Source organism: Hemitrygon akajei, chromosome 7 (genome assembly GCF_048418815.1).
Source record: "Hemitrygon akajei chromosome 7, sHemAka1.3, whole genome shotgun sequence".
NCBI classification, from domain to species: Eukaryota; Metazoa; Chordata; class Chondrichthyes; order Myliobatiformes; family Dasyatidae; genus Hemitrygon; species Hemitrygon akajei.
This window is the reverse complement of record NC_133130.1, coordinates 151,201,372-151,218,941: the sequence shown is the minus strand read 5'-3', so window position 1 is coordinate 151,218,941 and position 17,570 is coordinate 151,201,372. Positions and strand designations below refer to the sequence as shown.

General features: G+C 42.5%; 1 long non-coding RNA gene across 2 annotated transcripts in view; it reads left to right on the top strand.

Annotated features, from left to right (window-relative positions):
• The first annotated feature begins 2,169 nt into the window (after positions 1-2,169).
• Positions 2,170-17,570, top strand: part of LOC140730088 (uncharacterized) — an 81,932-nt gene continuing 66,531 nt past the window's right edge. For both annotated transcript variants that reach the window (XR_012099512.1, XR_012099511.1), the window contains exon 1: positions 2,170-2,305. This is a non-coding gene — a long non-coding RNA (uncharacterized lncRNA). The remainder of the gene's footprint in view (positions 2,306-17,570) is intronic.

Sequence of the window (17,570 nt, the reverse complement as noted above, 5' to 3'; positions counted from 1 at the left end):
CCTGCCTTTTTGTCAGCTATGTGAAACAGTCTATGTTCCAAGCTTACACCGGTATCACTCCCCATCTTTTCCTGCACTACATTGATAACTGCACTGATGCTGCTTCCTGCACCCATGCTGAGCTCTTAGACTTCTTCAACTTTACCTTCCAACTTCCACCCTGAGCCCATATTTATTTGCTCCATTTATTCCCTCTTCCTCCCCTTTCATAATCTCTGTCTCCATCTCTAGTATCTTTTATAAACCCACAGATTCCCATTGCCACCTGTATTAGACTTCTTCCACCCAGTCACTTGTAAAAATTCCATCCCTTTTTCTGAGTCTCTGCTGTGTCTGCTCTCAGGATGTGGCTTTTCATTCCAGAACCAGTGAGATGTCCACCTTTCTCTGGGGAAAGGCTTTCATTTCACACATGTCTGTCCTCACTTCATACACCCACCACCCTACCAGTGATAGGGTTCTTCTTGTCCTCACCTACCACCCAAATAGCCTCTGCATCCGGCACATAATTTTCCATAACTTCCATCTTCTCCAGTGGAATCCCACCACCAAGCATATTTTCCCTCCCCCACCCCACATTCTGTTTTCCATAGGGATTGCCTCCTACATGACTCCCTTCTCCAATCATCCCTCCCCACTGATCTCCTTCCTAATACTTATCCCTGCAAGCAGAACAAACACTATACGTGCCCCTACACGACCTCCTGAACTACCATTCACGGTGCTAAGCAGTCCTTCCAGGTGAGGCAACACTTCACCTGTGAGTTTGTTGGGGTCATTTACTGTATCTGGTGCTCCTGGTGTGGCCTCCTGAATATCAGTGAGACCCGATGAAGATTGGGAAACCACTTTGCTGAGCACCTATGTTCCATCTGCCAGAAAAAGCTGGATCTCCTGCTGAGCACCCATTCCAATTCTACTTCCCATTCCAGCATGTCAGTCCATGGCCTCCTTTACTGCCACAATGATGTTGCACTCAGGTTGAAGGAGCAACACCTTATCTTCCGTCTGGGTGGCCTCCAGCCTGATAACATGAACATCGGTTTCTCAGACTTCTGGTAATTGCCTCCCCCTTTATCATTCCCCATTCCCATTTCCCTCTTTCATCTTATCTCCTTACTTGCACATCAACTCCATCTGGTGCTCCTCCCACTTCCCTCTCTTCCATGACCTTCTGTCCTCTCTTGTCAGAGTCCCCCTTCTCAAGCCCATTATCTCTTTCACCAATCAACTGCCCAGCTCTTTACTTCACTCTTCCCCCTCTTCTGGTTTCACCTATCAACTGCAGCCTTGTACGTCTTCTTTCCCTCCCTCCAACTTCTTGTTCCAAATTTTCATCTTCTTTTTCCCGTCCTGATGAAGGGTCTCGGCCCGAAACGTCGACTGTTTACTCTTTCCCACAGATGCTGCCTGGTCTGCAGCTTTTTGTGGGTACTACCAGTTCCTCCAGCATTTTGTGGGTATCTCATTAAGACTGAAGTCCAATGCGATCCCTCAGGTATCACCACTGTAAACAGCCTGCCTGCCATTACCACATTATTAGGTTTTTCTACCAATCAAAAAGTCACGTTTGTTCGTGAGAAAAATTATAAATAAAGATAAATGGCTATGTTAATAAAAATATCCTGATGTAAAGACATTTCTTGCCAAATTACTCATGACTTCATTAAGATTTGGTGCGGAGATGATACTGTAACACATCAGCAAATGGTAAAATAATAACCATCAAGGATATTGTTTAACTACTTGCAAACAGATGGGAACCTAAATAATTGTTAAATGGTTGAGCAGAATGACATTTTTTTATTGTCTTAAGTGTTCTTTTTCTACATTCTGTATTCAAAAATAGCCAGTCTAATTGTCCACCAAACTATATCCCCAAGCATTTTGTGCATGTTGTCTGGTAAATGAAAAAAGCAGAAACAGACTAGGTCTTCACGGATTTGTCTAGTAGCAGTAAAACAGATTGAACTGTGTAAAGCTTCTTAGAATATAAAGGCAGTGGCATCTGACAGTTTTCAACAGATGGCGTTGAGCTAAATATGGCCAGTGAGTCACTGTGAAATGAAGCCCCTTGTGCAGACAGAATGCACCATGTTTTTTTTGAGTACCCTCTCCCCATTCCCCACAGTTTATTCGGATTTTGGGTTTGTTACATTCAGTGCTTACAATGATTAAGCTATCTCTGTGGCAGTAACTTTTCTTTGCTCGCATGCATTAATTTCAGGAGTTGCTGGCATTCAGCATGGGGGCCCTTAACATCAAATGCAAGTGATGGAAAACTAGTTGGACAGCAAAATCACAGGTAAGAGTTCTAGCAAGCAGCTAATCAAGGAATTTAAACAACTATTTTTAAATGCATTTGCAAATATTTTTTCAAAGTTTAATAAGCGATAAACTGATTTATTTTTAATATTTATTCTAGACTTCAGAAAATCATGACACCCACTGGGATAGATTGAATTTCAATAACTGAAGATTTCAATACTTGAACTGTCCTACAGAACCTGACTATAGCCTCAGCAATGGAAAACTATGCACCATTGCTTTCACTGCATGGTCTTGCTTCTAAGCATATTTTTGCACTAATGTCTTGTTTTGTTCAGTATTTGTCTTCACTGTTTTGCATAATTTATGTTTGTGTGTTGCCTGAGTCTACTGCTGCAAGTGTTTCATTATTCCTAGGCATCACTGTCCTTGTGCATAGGATAACAAAAGAAATTTGAACCCTAACGGAGGAGAGTTCACTATTAAGGAAGGTCCCCTCTCGGAACAATTCCATTCACCCCTATATTCCCTGTAATCCATTTACTAATACCTGCCCATCAACAGTGATCTTCCAAACAGGCACTCAAGTGAATTTGAAAGGGTCACTTAATTTAACTTCAATCATGTCGTCACACCAGTCCTCATTAAGGGATCAGAAGTGGAAAGAGTGAGTAGTTTCACGTTCTTGGGTGCTAACATTTCTGAGGATCTATACTGGACCCAGCATATCGATGCAGTTACAAAGAAGGCACAACAGTGACTATACTTCATTAGGAGTTTGAGGAGATTTGGTATGTCACCAAAGAACTTGCAATTTTCTACAGATGTATTATGGAGAACTTTTTAACTGGCTGCATCAGCATCATCTAGTGTGGGGTAGGGGGAGCTACTGCACAGAATGGAAATAAGTTGCAGAGAGTTGTAAACTTCTTCATGAGCACCAGCCTCTGTAGTATCCAGGACATTTTCAAGGAGCAATGACTCAAAAAGACAGCACCCATCATTAAGGACCTCCATCACCCAGGTCATGCCATCTTCTCATTGCTACAATCAGGAAGGAGGTGCAGAAGCCTGAAGGCAGACAGTCAATGACTGAGGAACAGCTTCACCCCATCTCCATCTGATTTCTGAATGGATATTGAACCCATGTACACTACCTCACTATTTTAAATGTATATTTTTGCAAATTTATTTAATTTAACTAGTTACTGTAATTCATGTTTTTCTTAGAAAATAATTATGTATTGCATTGCACTGGTGATGGAAATACAACAAATTTCATGCAATATTCTGGTGGTATTAAACTATATTCTAATTCTGAAGTCTTTGGGATGTAGGAGGAAACTGCGGGACCAAGGCAAAACCCATGTAGTCACAGGAAGGATATGTAAGTTCCATACATTCAGCACCGGAGGTCAGAATCAATGAGGCAGCTGCACAACCTGAAGTAGCACTGTGCCAATGAATGTGCTAAATATTCAATTTCATATCCAGCATCCTCTCACACACTTGGTCTGAAGAGAGTTGTTTTTTTTTAATTCTTACATTAGAAGTGCAAAGGTTTAATGCATACATTAGCAAGAACCCGTAATATTTTAAGACTTTGACCTATTGAGGTTGGAAATTAATTTGCTTTGATTACAAGGTTAGACTCAGCTTATAAGGGCTAACTGTTGCAGTTAGACAAGCTAACCAGAATGGTAACAGAAATGATTAGATGTGGATTTTATATGCTTGCATGGTACAGTAAATTTTCTTTCAGACAATGGTAATCTCTTGGGGTAGAAATGAGAAAGGATAGTTCACAGTGATTTTCATCATGTAAGTAGGAGCTTTGATTCACCAAATCTTGACAGCCGGCTAAGCTGGACAGACAACATGGCTACTATAAGGATCTAGAAGAGAAGAATGACATTTGTATTAACAAATTGATAAATCAAACTTCAGCATATAGAAGGAGGTAAGAGTATTGGAGTACTCTTTTTCACAACTTACATTGGGGAGCTTTAAGCTTTGAACAATTTCAGTGTCATTCTCCTTATCATTTGCATTGGAAGTGCATGTATGAAGCAAGGAGAGGGTGTTTGTGTGTGTGTGCGTGTGTGTAGAGTGAAAACATGAGGAAATGAGATTCAGGTGAACAAATGAGTATCAAGCAGAGGGATGATGGGAGTGAATGAAAAGAAGTCATGGAGTCACAGAGTCCCATCTGGTCTCTGCCAACCAAGGTTCCCTTTTAAGCTAATCTTATTTGCCTGCAATTGGCCCATCTCTGTATGAACCTTTTCTATCCATGTACCTGTTCAAGTACCTTTGAAATGATGTTAATGCACCTGCCTCAACCATTTCCTCTGGTATCTCATTCCACATACTGACCAATCTCTGGATGGAAATTGTTTCTTGGGTCCCAAATAAGTCATTCCTCACTCACATAAAATATATACCCTCTAGTTCTTGATTTTTCCAGCCATGGGAAAAAAACACATTCACCCTATCTTTCCCCCTCAGAACTTTATATACATCTCATTCTCCTTTGCTCCAATAAAAAAATCCTAAGCTGCTCGAACTCTCTCCATTAATCAATCCTTTGAGCCCTAACAACACCCCTATAAATCCTCGGTGCACTGTTTCCAGATTAATAGCATCTTTCTTATAGCAGGATGAACAAAACTGCACACAATATTACCTTGACTGATGAAGGCCAGCATGCCTAATGCTCTCATCACCTCTTCACCATCTCGTCTAAAAAGACACAACTGTTGTGTATTTAGTACTTAAGTTATACTTGACTAATCTTGTATATACTGCATCTTGTTTGAGTAAGCATTCTTCTTCTTTAAATAATTCATTACAAGCTATATGTACAAATACATGAACCACATACGTCATTTGCTACAACAAGTGTATGGGACATTGGAAAAAATGTTGAATTTCCCAATGGGGATGAATAAAGTATCTATCTATCTATCTATCTATCTATCTATCTATCACGCTACCACGTAATACGTGTGCTGCTTGCTTAAAGTAAACTCAAAGTTAGACCTTCATTTCGGACTCCCATGTCTTCTTTTGAACTAGTTTAATGTTTTGAAGTTACAAAACATAATATCAACCTTTAGCAGACCATGTACTCCTACAGTGCAAGAACAGTTTACAGCACAGTGCAAAAGTATTAGGCACCCTAGCTCTCTCTCTCTCTCTCTCTCTCTCTATATATATATATATATATATATATATATATACACACACATTTTTTCTACCTAAGGCTTTTGCACAGTACTGTAAGTCATTCTGTTCTACAACACTACCCCAGGGTCCTACCATTCATTATGGAAATCTGACCTTCATTTGTCTTATCAAAATGCAACAGCTTGGTCTTAATCAAATTAAATTTCATTTGCTATTCCTCAGCCCACTTACCCAGCTGATCAAGATCCTTTTCCAAAAATGGAAATCTATCTTCACTGTCTATGGTAGTGTCTTCGGTAAATTTATAAACTGTGCTTTGTAGATTCCTATCCAAATCAAGAAGGTAGAAAGTGAGACCAAAAGAATGGGAAGATTAAGAAAGGTGGGAAAAAGGTGGCAGAGGATTAAAAAGAGACAGGAAGAGGTATAAACACAGATAGTTATCAGTAGAGGAATTCTAGGAGGTGAGGGAGGGTGGGAGGGAAAGTGAATGACAGGGAGGCAGGAGAGAGAGAGGGATAGAGAAGGAAGGGAAGAGAGGGGCTGAGTGGAAGCCAGGAGGAGAGTGTGGGGTTGGAAGGGGAGTAAAAGGGGAAGAGGGCAAGAGAGAGCAAGAGAGAGAGTGCATGTGTGTGTGAGTGAGATAGATTCTAACTCAGTGACCAGCTATGAACAAGGAAACTCTGCAATGGGTAGACCACTGAGTTTAGGAAGACAGAGTCTAAATATGTTTTGTTCGGCAATGACAATTTTGCATGCATTTGCAAATCTGCATGATCTAAATTCACAATTGTCTCAGTAGAGATTGCTTTCATGTCATGAGCATAAAGAAATGACAAATGACAAATGGTGGTTCAGGTTAGATCCTGTTATCTCAGAGCAGGAGCTTAGACCACCATCTTGTTTAACTGGATATTGGGCTCAAGGCCCCCATGACAACCAAAAAATAGCTGAATAACTGTTGTTAACTCATGAAAATTATAACAAGTGAATAATAAAGAAAAATCTGTTTGTCATGCGTTTGTGTATAGTTTATTGTGAAAGATCTAACTGCTCTGAGCTAAACTTTGGTATAATTGATTCTCGCTTCTGGAAATGTGATCCTTTCTCTGTTGAGAATCTATTTCCAACAATTGTACAGCTTTTGCCTGTGATTTATTGCCGTCCCAGTTTTGGGGAGTGAGCATGTGAGTTACTAGAGACTTAATAACATTGATCTAGTCCGAATGCTACCTGGGCATATATTCATCAGGGTGGTAGCTTCCCTATGAGCTCTCCACTTACATTTAATGACTACTGTCGATGTGACTTATCACCTTCCCCTGCTTCACAGCTGCCTACTAGTTTTAAACAGGATATTATCTGTTGCAGTCACTGCTGGCTAACTGCAACCTATAACTTTGAAATGAGAACCTGTTAAGCATGTTAACCACATGATAATGAGCACATTTGAAACGTTTCATTCCCGGAGAAGACGTTCCGGTTTCTGAGCACAGGATGATGTTCTGACCCGAATGTTAGACACGTGTCAGGAGACCAGAGCAAGATTGAGCACTTGCATGCCAGTGTAAACAAACGCTTGCTTCACAAGACCTGGGCCTCACAAACACCGTTTTTTTCAATACCTTTGCCTTCTGTGAGATGAATTTTCCAATGCATTGAGACCAGAAATGATGCAGTAAGCCTCTTCTACCTGACTTTCAAACTGCTGTCTCATATTATGCTGTAAACTTGGCACTACTGCCATTGTGTGTTCTTGAAATACAGAGGTACGTGCACAGGAAGACCTCTTATGTGAGAGTGCCCCCATATAGATGGTATTCCTTTACCAGGAGCATAGACAGTGCTATCATTCTAATCTAACTACCTACATTGTATTGGAGCTGCTTGATACTTCAATTTACGTTAATCCTATGTGAAACCCACAGTAATACTACCTAGTATTTCTCTTGGATTTCTTTTTTGCCAAGGAGCATGAAATGGGTAGGATTAGAGAGCTGCAGGGAACAACCATCACATTGATTTGTTTTATATTGGGAAGTTTTCACAAACTTCAGTGTGCAATATCAGCTAGGGCTACTTTCAGCCCAAAATTTTACCCAGGGCATCGGAATATCTGAACCTTTGGCCCACCTGCGCGCAGACAAATTTCAGCTCCCCTGTCAGATTTACTCATCTACACCCACAGTGAGACTGACCTTTCACTTCCACAGTCACAATGACCCCTACAGACACGCTAACCATCTGCACTCCCACAGTCGAACTAACCCCTGAAGTCAGACTGACCTTCCACTCTCACAGTAAGAATGATTCCTACTGTCCGACTTACTTCTCCAGTCCCGTACTTGGACTGAACCCCAGAGTCACACTGACTCCTCCACTCCCAAACTCAGACTGAACCTTACAGTCAGGCTGATCTTCCACTTCTGCAGTTATTTCATTTTCCTTTACCCTTGTCTACTGGAAATGACATCAAACAATCTTGAATGAAACATCAAACTGACCTCTCCAGTCCCACAGTCTGACCATAGAACATAGAAATCTACAGCACGTTACAGCCTACAGTGCTGCACCAACCATGTAATCTACTCTATCAACTGCCTTGATTTACCCTACAACATAGCCCTCTATTTTTCCAAGCTCCATGTACCTATGCAACAATCTTTTAGAAGAGCCTAATGAATCCACCTCCACTACTGTCACCAGTAGTGCATTCCACTCTCTGTGTGAAAAACCTACCCTTGACATCCCCTCTATCCCTACTTCCAAGCACCCTAAGATTATGCCCCCTTTTGTTAGCCATTTCAGCCCTGGGAGAAAGCCTTTGGCTGTCCACATGATCAATGCCTCTCATCAACTTGTACACTGCTCTACTTCTGCCGTTGGACTAATCTCTCAATTCGCTTTTGTTGGGAGGAATCATGTGTCAGTAATGTAAACAAAAACATTCTCAAGGACATTCTGTAATTCCTAATGCTGTGATGTAACAGTGTACGCTCAAAGACTTAATCCGCATGGAGAAAATTATTTATTTAGATTCTTACAAGAATCAAGAGATACAGAAGCAGGTTATGAATAGGAATATCAGGCTTGATTAAATTGAAAATCTGACTAAATTCAAGGGACACAATGCCCCAAGCATCCTCCTCCTGGGAGGGATAAAACTAGAGACTATTTGAAAATGGTCAACAAGACTATCACAAGTATTTCAAATGTCCAATTTGTCCTTCTTCCTTGTCTTACCTGTAACTTGTTTCTTTCTCCTACATGATTCTGAAGAAGGGTCCTTAACCTGAAAAGTTACTCTGTCTCACTTTCCTTAAACATGACTTGATTTTCAGAGTGTTTCTAGCATTTTCCAATTTAAATTCATTTCTATTATGTGTGGAAATTGTGCAACTGTGGCAGAGATGGCTAGTGTTAGTAAGATCAAAGATTGAGCCCCAGAGTGAGAATACCTAAAGAGCCAAACAAAACAGTGCCAAATATCAAACCATTATTTTTGATTGACATCTTTCAAAATTTCATTAATTGCACCAGTGATCCCATGTTGATAGATCATCCAAATTCTGTCTACAGTACCTGATAATTCTACCTGAGAAATTCCAGTTGAAGATATCAAAATCTACTTGTTGAAAATTAGGAAAAAATACTGCAGATGCTGCAAATCTAGTAATAATCAAGTGGATTAGGCAGTGTCTGGGGAGAGTGATACAGAGTGGAATGTTTTGGGTTGGAGACCCAGCCATCAAAAGATCTAGATGTTGACTGTCAAATCCTCCAAATCATCAGTAAGGTTGTAGTGAGGGAGAAGTGATGCCTGCATTGGGTTAACACCTATTGACCCCAGCCACTTTCAGATTTCCTGGACTTGTAATGAGAGACCTTTTGAAATCACCTTTGCACTCTGTGTATTAGAGTAATCTGCTCTTCATTCTTTGCAGTATCACTGATTCCACTGTTGCATTTCACACAGTGGCCATTAAAATATCACTGTGTCAAAACCTGATTCAAATGGTTTTTTGATGCATCAACTGCATGGATTTCACGGCCACATTTAGAAGTATTTGAAGGAGCTTTATTTTGGCCAAGGTAAATAAGTTAATAAGAGGCATTGATGGGGTGGATTTTTCCAGGGCAGAAATGGCTAATATGAGAGGGCATAATTTTAAGGAGATTGGAGACCCAGCCATCAAAAGAGGGATAGGAGGGATCTCTGAGGTAGGTTTTCCTTCAGAAAGAGTGTGGCCACAGCTGGTAAGAGGCAGATACATTAAAGACTTTTAAGAAAGAGAAGCACATGGATGAAAGAAAAATAGAAGGCCAAGTTCGGGGTGGGGGTGGGGTTTAATGTCAGATTGAACTTGGAATAGGTTAAGTGTTGGCACAACGTCGTGGGATAAATGACTGGTACTGTCCTGCGCTGTCTTACATTCGATGTTCAATAATACTAAGACACCTGTCAGCCTCATGAGGTATGCAGAGTCATGCTCCACAACCTAATCTTGGCAGGATCTTTGTTGGCAATAATTAATACTGATTCATTGACACTGAGACTGCAAAATGTGTAGCATTAGCAACTTTATAAAGTGGACTAAAATCTGCTTTGCCATAGTTACATCCCCAAGGTGGAAAGCCAAGGGCAAGATATTGTGTGTGTGTTGCTTATGTCACTGAGGGAACAGCATTCTCCTCATTCTAATCTCGGCTGGTTTGAAATAAGAAGGACCAAAGCAATGACCTCACGTGCATCGTCAAGACAGAGCATGAGGAGAATGAAGAAGTGCTGAGAGATAGAAAGGTAAGTGATAGATGTCAAAGGCACAGGTCCATTATCTGCAACACCTATATGATACCCAAAACAACAGCAACTGTAATGTGTAGGACAAGCCTAATGTTTACTTACAAGTTGATTTTGTAACATCCATAGGTCCTCTGTATGCTTCGTTATTGAGTAAGCACTGAGGTAGATCTTCTAGAAAACATCCTTTTATTGAAAGCAAACTGTAATGAACTGTTACCATTGTCTGATGCAACAATGCATCAAATGCTACATCACATGGAACATAATTGATAAAATATACACACAATGTAGAGACTTACTATATGCTCTATGATGCAACTGTTGACAACTGACGTTATATCAAGAGGCAAACAGAGACAATAAAGTTTCACGGAATCCTGGTTAACCCCTTCCATACCGGATGCAGCGATTCCAATTGACAGGTTTACTATACACCGTCAGGACAGATCTATAGAGTATCTCAGAAGCAGAGGTGGAGGAATATGCCTCATTATCAACTCTTCTTGGTGCACAAATATATCAGTTCTGTCCCAATTGTGTTCACCAGACCTGGACTATCGAGCAATTAAATGCCTTCCTTTGTACCTACCACGGGAGTTCTCTGGAGTCGTTCTGGTAGCAGTTTACCTTCCACCTCAGGCTAATGTCAAGCAGGCTTTAGAGGATCTGAGCAATGGGATCAATATGCATGAAACAGCACACCCTAACACCTTCACCATCGTCTTGAGAGACTTTAACCAAGAGGAGACAACACACTGGACCATTGTTACACCACCATCAAGAATGCCTACCATGCTATTCCATGCCCTCACTTCAGGAAGTCTGATGTGGCTGCCCTTCTACTCCCTGAGTATAGGCAGAGACTGAAGACTGCAGTACCAGTAATGAGGACCAAGCAAGAATGGACAAGGGAAGCACAGGAGTGCCCTCAGGACTGCTTTGAATCAGTGGACTGGACTGTATTCATGGATTCATCTTCAAACTTGGATGACAATGCTGCAGTTGTTAGTGACTTCATTAAAACCTGTGTGGATGAGTGTGTGCCTGCAAAGACAGATTGTATATTCCCAAACCAAAAGCCGTGGATGAACCAGGTGGTATGTTGTCTGCTGAAGGCTAGATCTGCGGCATTCAAGTCTAGTGACCCAAGCCTGTACCTAAAAACCAGGTTTGATATGCGAAGGGCTACTTCAAGGGCCAAGAGACAATTTCGTATGAGGTTGGAGGCGACATTGGATGCACGGCAGCTCTGGCAGAGTTTGCAGGACATTACTTCATACAAAGCAAAGCATGAATAGCAGCGATTCTTCACTACCAGATGAACTCAATACCTTCTATGCCCTCTTTGAAAGGGAGAACACAACTACAGCTGTGAAGATCCCTGCTGCACCTGATGACCCTGTGATCTCTGTCTCAGGGGCCAGTGTTAGGCAGTCTTCAAAGAGAGTGAACCCTCACAAGGTGGAAGGTCCAGATGGAGTACATGGTAAGGCTCTGAAAAGCTGTGCCAACCAATTAGTGGGAGTATTCAAGGGTATTTTCAACCTCTCATTGCTATGGGCAGAAGTTCCGACTTGCTTCAAAAGTGCCCAAGAAGAATAATGTGGGCTGCCTAAATGACTATCACCCAGTAGCTCTCACATCGACAGTGATGAAATGCTTTGAGAGGTTGGTCATGACTAGGCTGAACTCCTGTTTCAGCAAGGACTTGGATCTAGTGCAATTTGCCTAGGACCACAATAGATCAATGGAATTTGCAATCTCAATGGCTCTCCACACTGCTTTAGACCACCTGGACAACACAAACACTTATGTCAGGATGCTGTTCATCGACAATAGCTCAGCATTTAATACCATCATTCCCACAATCCTGATTGAGAAGTTGCAGAACCTGGGCCTCTATACTTCCCTTTGCAATTGGATTCTTGACTTCCTGACTGGTAGACCACAATATGTACGAATTATTGATAACATATCTTCCTCACTGACAATCAACACTGGTGCACCTCAGGGGTATGTGTTTAGCCCACTGCTCTACTCTTTATATATACATGACTGTGTGGCTAGGCATAGCTCAAATACTATCTATAAATCTGCTGACAATATAACAATCATTGGTAGAATCTCAGGTGGTGATGAGAGGGTGTACAGGAGTGAGATATGCCAACTAGTGGAGTGGTGCTGCAGCAACAACCTGGCACTCAATGTCAGTAAAATGAAAGAGCTGATTGTGGACTTCAAGAAGGGTAAGATGAAGGAACACATACCAATCCTCATTGAGGGATCAGAAGTGGAGAGTGTGAGCAGTTTCAAGTTCCTGGGTGTCAAGATCTCTGAGGATCTAACCTGTTCCCAACATATCGATGTAGTTATAAAGAAGGCAAGACAGCAGCTATACTTCATTAGGAGTTTGAAGTGATTTGGCATGTCAACAAATACACTCAAAAACTTCTATGGATGTACCGTGGAAAGCATTCTGACAGGCTGCTTCACTGTTTGGTATGGAGGGGCTACTGCACAGGACTGAAAGAAGCTGCAGAGGTTGTAAATCTTGTCAGCTCCATCTTGGGTATTAGCCTACAAAGTACCCAGGACATCTTTAGGGAGCGGTGTCTCAGAAAGGCAGCATCTAGTATTAAGGACCCCCAGCACCGAGAGCATGCCCTTTTCTCACTGTTAGCATCATGTACGAGGTACAGAAGCATGAAGGCACACACTCAGTGATTCAGGAAAAGCTTCTTCCCCTCTGCCATCTGATTCCTAAATGGACATTGAACCTTGGACACTACCTCATTTTTTCTAAATATATAGTTTTTTCTGAATTTTGCACTTTTTAAAATCTATTCAATAGAAGTATACTGTAATTGATTTACTTATTTATTATTATTATTATTATTATTATTATTATTTCTATTTTATTTATAATATGTTTTATCTTCTATCTTACCTACTACATTGAACTGCTGCTGCTAAGTTAACAAATTTCATGTTCCATGCCGGTGATAATGAACCTGATTCTGATTCTGACACACAATTGATGAGAAGAGGCAATCCAAGTACACGGAGGATGTCTCAGAAATGACAGACACCCTTGAGGATTGATCCTGTGTGCATTGATCCTGTCATTGACTGACACACAAGGCATTTTACAATGTCCAAATTATCAATCAGTCCACACATCTTTGGGAAATCTAAGACACGCAGGGAATCCATTCGCTTTCAGGGAGAACATGCAAGCTCTAGACACATATCTCCAGAAGTCAGAATTGAACCTGTGGAACTGAGTTGCTTTAACATAAAGTACATCATTACCAATTTACAGGTCTTTATTATTTGGTAAAGGAAAAGAAATGAACATTCCTTTAAGAATTATGTGTACGAAATGGCATTGCTGTACTAGCTGCTGTTCTGTGTTGGCTAACTTCAATAAAGGGTGTGTGATTGTGGTGAACTACATATACCTGTCTGGACTGCTCCTGTGGCTCCTCGCACAGACCCCTGCTGACTGCTCCTGTGGCTCCTCCCACAGACCCCTGTATAAAGGTGATTGAGGCCTGAGCCCGGCCTCATTCTCCAGGATGTAGTGTTGTTCATTCTTCCAGTCAATAAAAGCCGATATCTCACTTCTTACGTCTCAGAGTGAGTTATTGATGGTCCATCAATTTTATTGACTGGAAGTTAAAACATGGAAACTGTTTTACGTCCGGAAAAATTGGATTTGGACCCCCAAGACCCTGAAGCAGCTCTTGCCTTTGAACTCTGGCTTGCATGCTTCCAATCATACTTGGAGGAGGTTTGTGCAACTGACCCCGCTGTTAGGCACAGAATTCTCCTCTTGAGAGTCGCCCCAAAAGTTTATTCATTCATCAGGGACCTCTCGACCTATGAAGGGGCGCTTGACACCCTCAAAAGACAGTACCTGTGGCCAGTGAATGCCGTCTACGCCAGACATCGTTTGGCCACGCGCAGACAGCGCCCTGCGGAGTCGTCCGCCGAATTTCTCCGAGCTCTACAGGCACTCGTGCGGACTTGTGACTGCAAAACGCTCACGGCGGAACAGCATGCGGAACTCTTGGTACGAGACGCCTTTGTGACCGGAATTAGGTCAGTGTATGTGCGCCAGCGGCTGCTGGAAAATGCTGATCTTACCTTACGCTCGGCGATCAAGACGGCCGACACGCTGGAGGCTGCTCTGCACAACGCTGACGCTGTCCAGCTGCACAATTCCCCGCCGGTTCAGTGGACACCTCCGACCCCGCCGCCACCGGTTCCCACGAGCGAATTCGCCAATGCCGCTGCCAGTCGCAGTTCTACGCACTCCCCGAACCTGAGGCACTATCTCGCCAGCAAAAGGTACACCTTGCTGACCGACCAGTGCTCGGTTGCATTCATGTTCAGCAACCAACAGCGGGGCAAAATCAAAAATGATAAAATTTTGCGGTGGAGAATAGAACTCTCCACCTACCATTATGATATCCTGTACAGGCCTGGCAGACTCAGTGAGCCCCCTGATGCCCTATCCCAGGGAACGTGTGCTAGCACACAGCTCGACCAGCTGTATGCCCTTCATGCACATCTTTGCCATCCGGGGGTCACCCGATTTTACCATTTCGTTAAAGCCAGGAACCTGCCGTACTCCCCGGAGGACATCAGGACGATGACCAGGGACTGCAAAATCTGCGCTGAATGCAAACCGCACTTCTACCGTCCTGACACGGCGCAACTTGTCAAGGCCACCCGCCCTTTTGAGCGACTGAGTGTTGACTTTAAGGGCCCCCTTCCCTCCACCGACCGCAATGTCTATTTTCTCAATATTATTGACGAGTACTCGCGATTCCCCTTTGCCATTCCCTGCCCCGACACCACTACCACGTCCATCATAAAAGCCCTGCGCCAGCTCTTCACTCTGTTTGGATATCCCTGCTATATCCACAGTGATAGAGGGTCCTCCTTTATGAGTGACGAGCTGCGCCGGTACCTGCTAGCTAGGGGCATTGCTACTAGTCGAATCCCCGGGGGAATGGACAGGTGGAGAGGGAGAATGCCACAGTGTGGAAGGCCACACTTTTAGCCCTTAAGTCAAAAGGGTTTCCGGTCTCTCGATGGCAGGAGGTCCTCCCTGAGGCACTCCACTCTATCCGCTCCCTGTTATGTACATCCACTAATGCCACCCCTCACGAACGCCTATTCTCTTTTCCCAGGAAGTCTGTCACTGGGACCACCCTACCAGTTTGGCTGACGTCCCCGGGGCCAGTGCTGCTACGTAAACATGTGAGGAGTAATAAATACTCCCCGCTGGTCGAGAGGGTTCACCTTTTGCATGCTAACCCCCAGTATGCCTACGTGGTCTTGCCTGATGGGCGGGAGGACACGGTCTCTGTCCGCGACCTGGCGCCCACAGGAGCAGCAGACCACTACCCCGTACACTCCACGGTAACTATGAACCCTGTACCCGAGGTGACACCGCGCACACCGTGCCCCACACAGACTCCTCCCGACGTTCATGTACCAGGCATCTCGTACGTGTATATTCCGGGCACCTCGCACACACGTGAGGGATCCCTGACACCTCCAGTTAGGCCAGAACCAGCACAACCTCCATCTCCTGTGCAATCACCAGCTCCGGCACCTGTGCAATTGCAGCCGGAGCTACGTAGATCGCAGCGACAGATTCGACCACCTGATAGACTTAACCTGTAAATATACTTGTAAGAAACTTCACCACCTGGGGACTCTTTTTAAAACAAAGGGGGCGTGAATGTGGTGAACTACATATACCTGTCTGGACTGCTCCTGTGGCTCCTCCCACAGACCCCTGTATAAAGGCGACTGAGGCCTGAGCCCGGCCTCATTCTCCAGGATGTAGTGTTGTTCATTCTTCCAGTCAATAAAAGCCGGTATCTCGTTTCTTACGTCTCAGAGTGAGTTATTGATGGTGCATCAGTGATTAACAGCTCTAGTTTTGATAACTTCCTCGTGAACAGCAATGTATAAGAGCTGACAGGTGTACACCTCAAAATGGAGAATGGAAATCAGCAGAAAGTTGATTCACAATGTAGAGAAAATTAATGGTTTGTGAGGGCACCTGTGTAAGGTTGAAGATGGTATTCCAATGAATGTGATGGTTACATGATTCATATAAAAAGAATGATTTCCTTGAGATCTCTTGGCAAGGAGAGTGATTCATTTCATTGAAGAAGTAAAGGCACAATATACAAAGTTCAAAGTAAATTTATTAAAGTAAATAAAAAATAAGGGTATGAATTGCAGAGTCCTTGAAAGTGAGTCCCTAGGTTGTGGTAGAGGAGCTGGGATTTCCTTCTATACTGAGATCACAGAGATATCCCAGAAAGCAATTGTATTCATGCAAACACCAAATGTTACTTCTCACATTTCTTTTCTATTTCAATTATCAAAGAAATGAAGAATCCTATTACTGAAAATCATGTGCTGCTACAACAGACATTGCTTATCTCTATTACTACATTAACCTGAAAGTTTACAGTCTAACAAAACTACAATGGCAGATGGCAGGCTTCCATTTGATGTTATTTTGGGATGTGAATGGCAGTGCCTTATGTGTTGCTATGAAAGGACATTCCAACATCAAATGTGCAAAGACTGCTTCCATTGTATAATTTCATTGTGAAATTACTAACTCTGTCTGAACGGAACCAGCAAAAGCATTTATGCTTTCCCATTTACATATTTTTTCACATAATTTTACACGTATAGTAAAATTACTTTACAGTCACATCATATAATAATTTGTGAGAATGGCCTTTGAATCTCAGCATATTTTGAAATGTTACTCATATTTGCAGAAATGTGAGTTAATAGAAATAAGTAATGCTTCAATTTAAATGAAATCTTATCACATTGAAGCAGATCAAAGCAATTCGCACAATGAATTACTTTATAAGTGAACTTCTTCTTGTAGTCTGTTCTGTGGACATTCTGCACTAGCACCAATGAATAGCCCAGGCAAGAGATGAATCCTCTGCACATAATTTTTTTCAAGAATTATGATCAGTAAATCTGGACATGTCTTTGAATGCTCTAATATCCAACAGGAAATCCAGAAGAGACCTACACAAGAATGGAAGAAATAAAACCTATTCTATCCCTCATGCCTATTCCTCATTTACTCAGATTGTGGCTGTTTTTTCACCTCAGTGCCATCTCACTTAACTAGCCCTGGATCATGATTTCCCCTTACATTAAAAATGCTATAGCACTCTGACTTAAATACGTTGCTCGTGCCATCTTTGGGTAGTGAATTCTAAAGATTCCAGGTCATTGGGGTGAA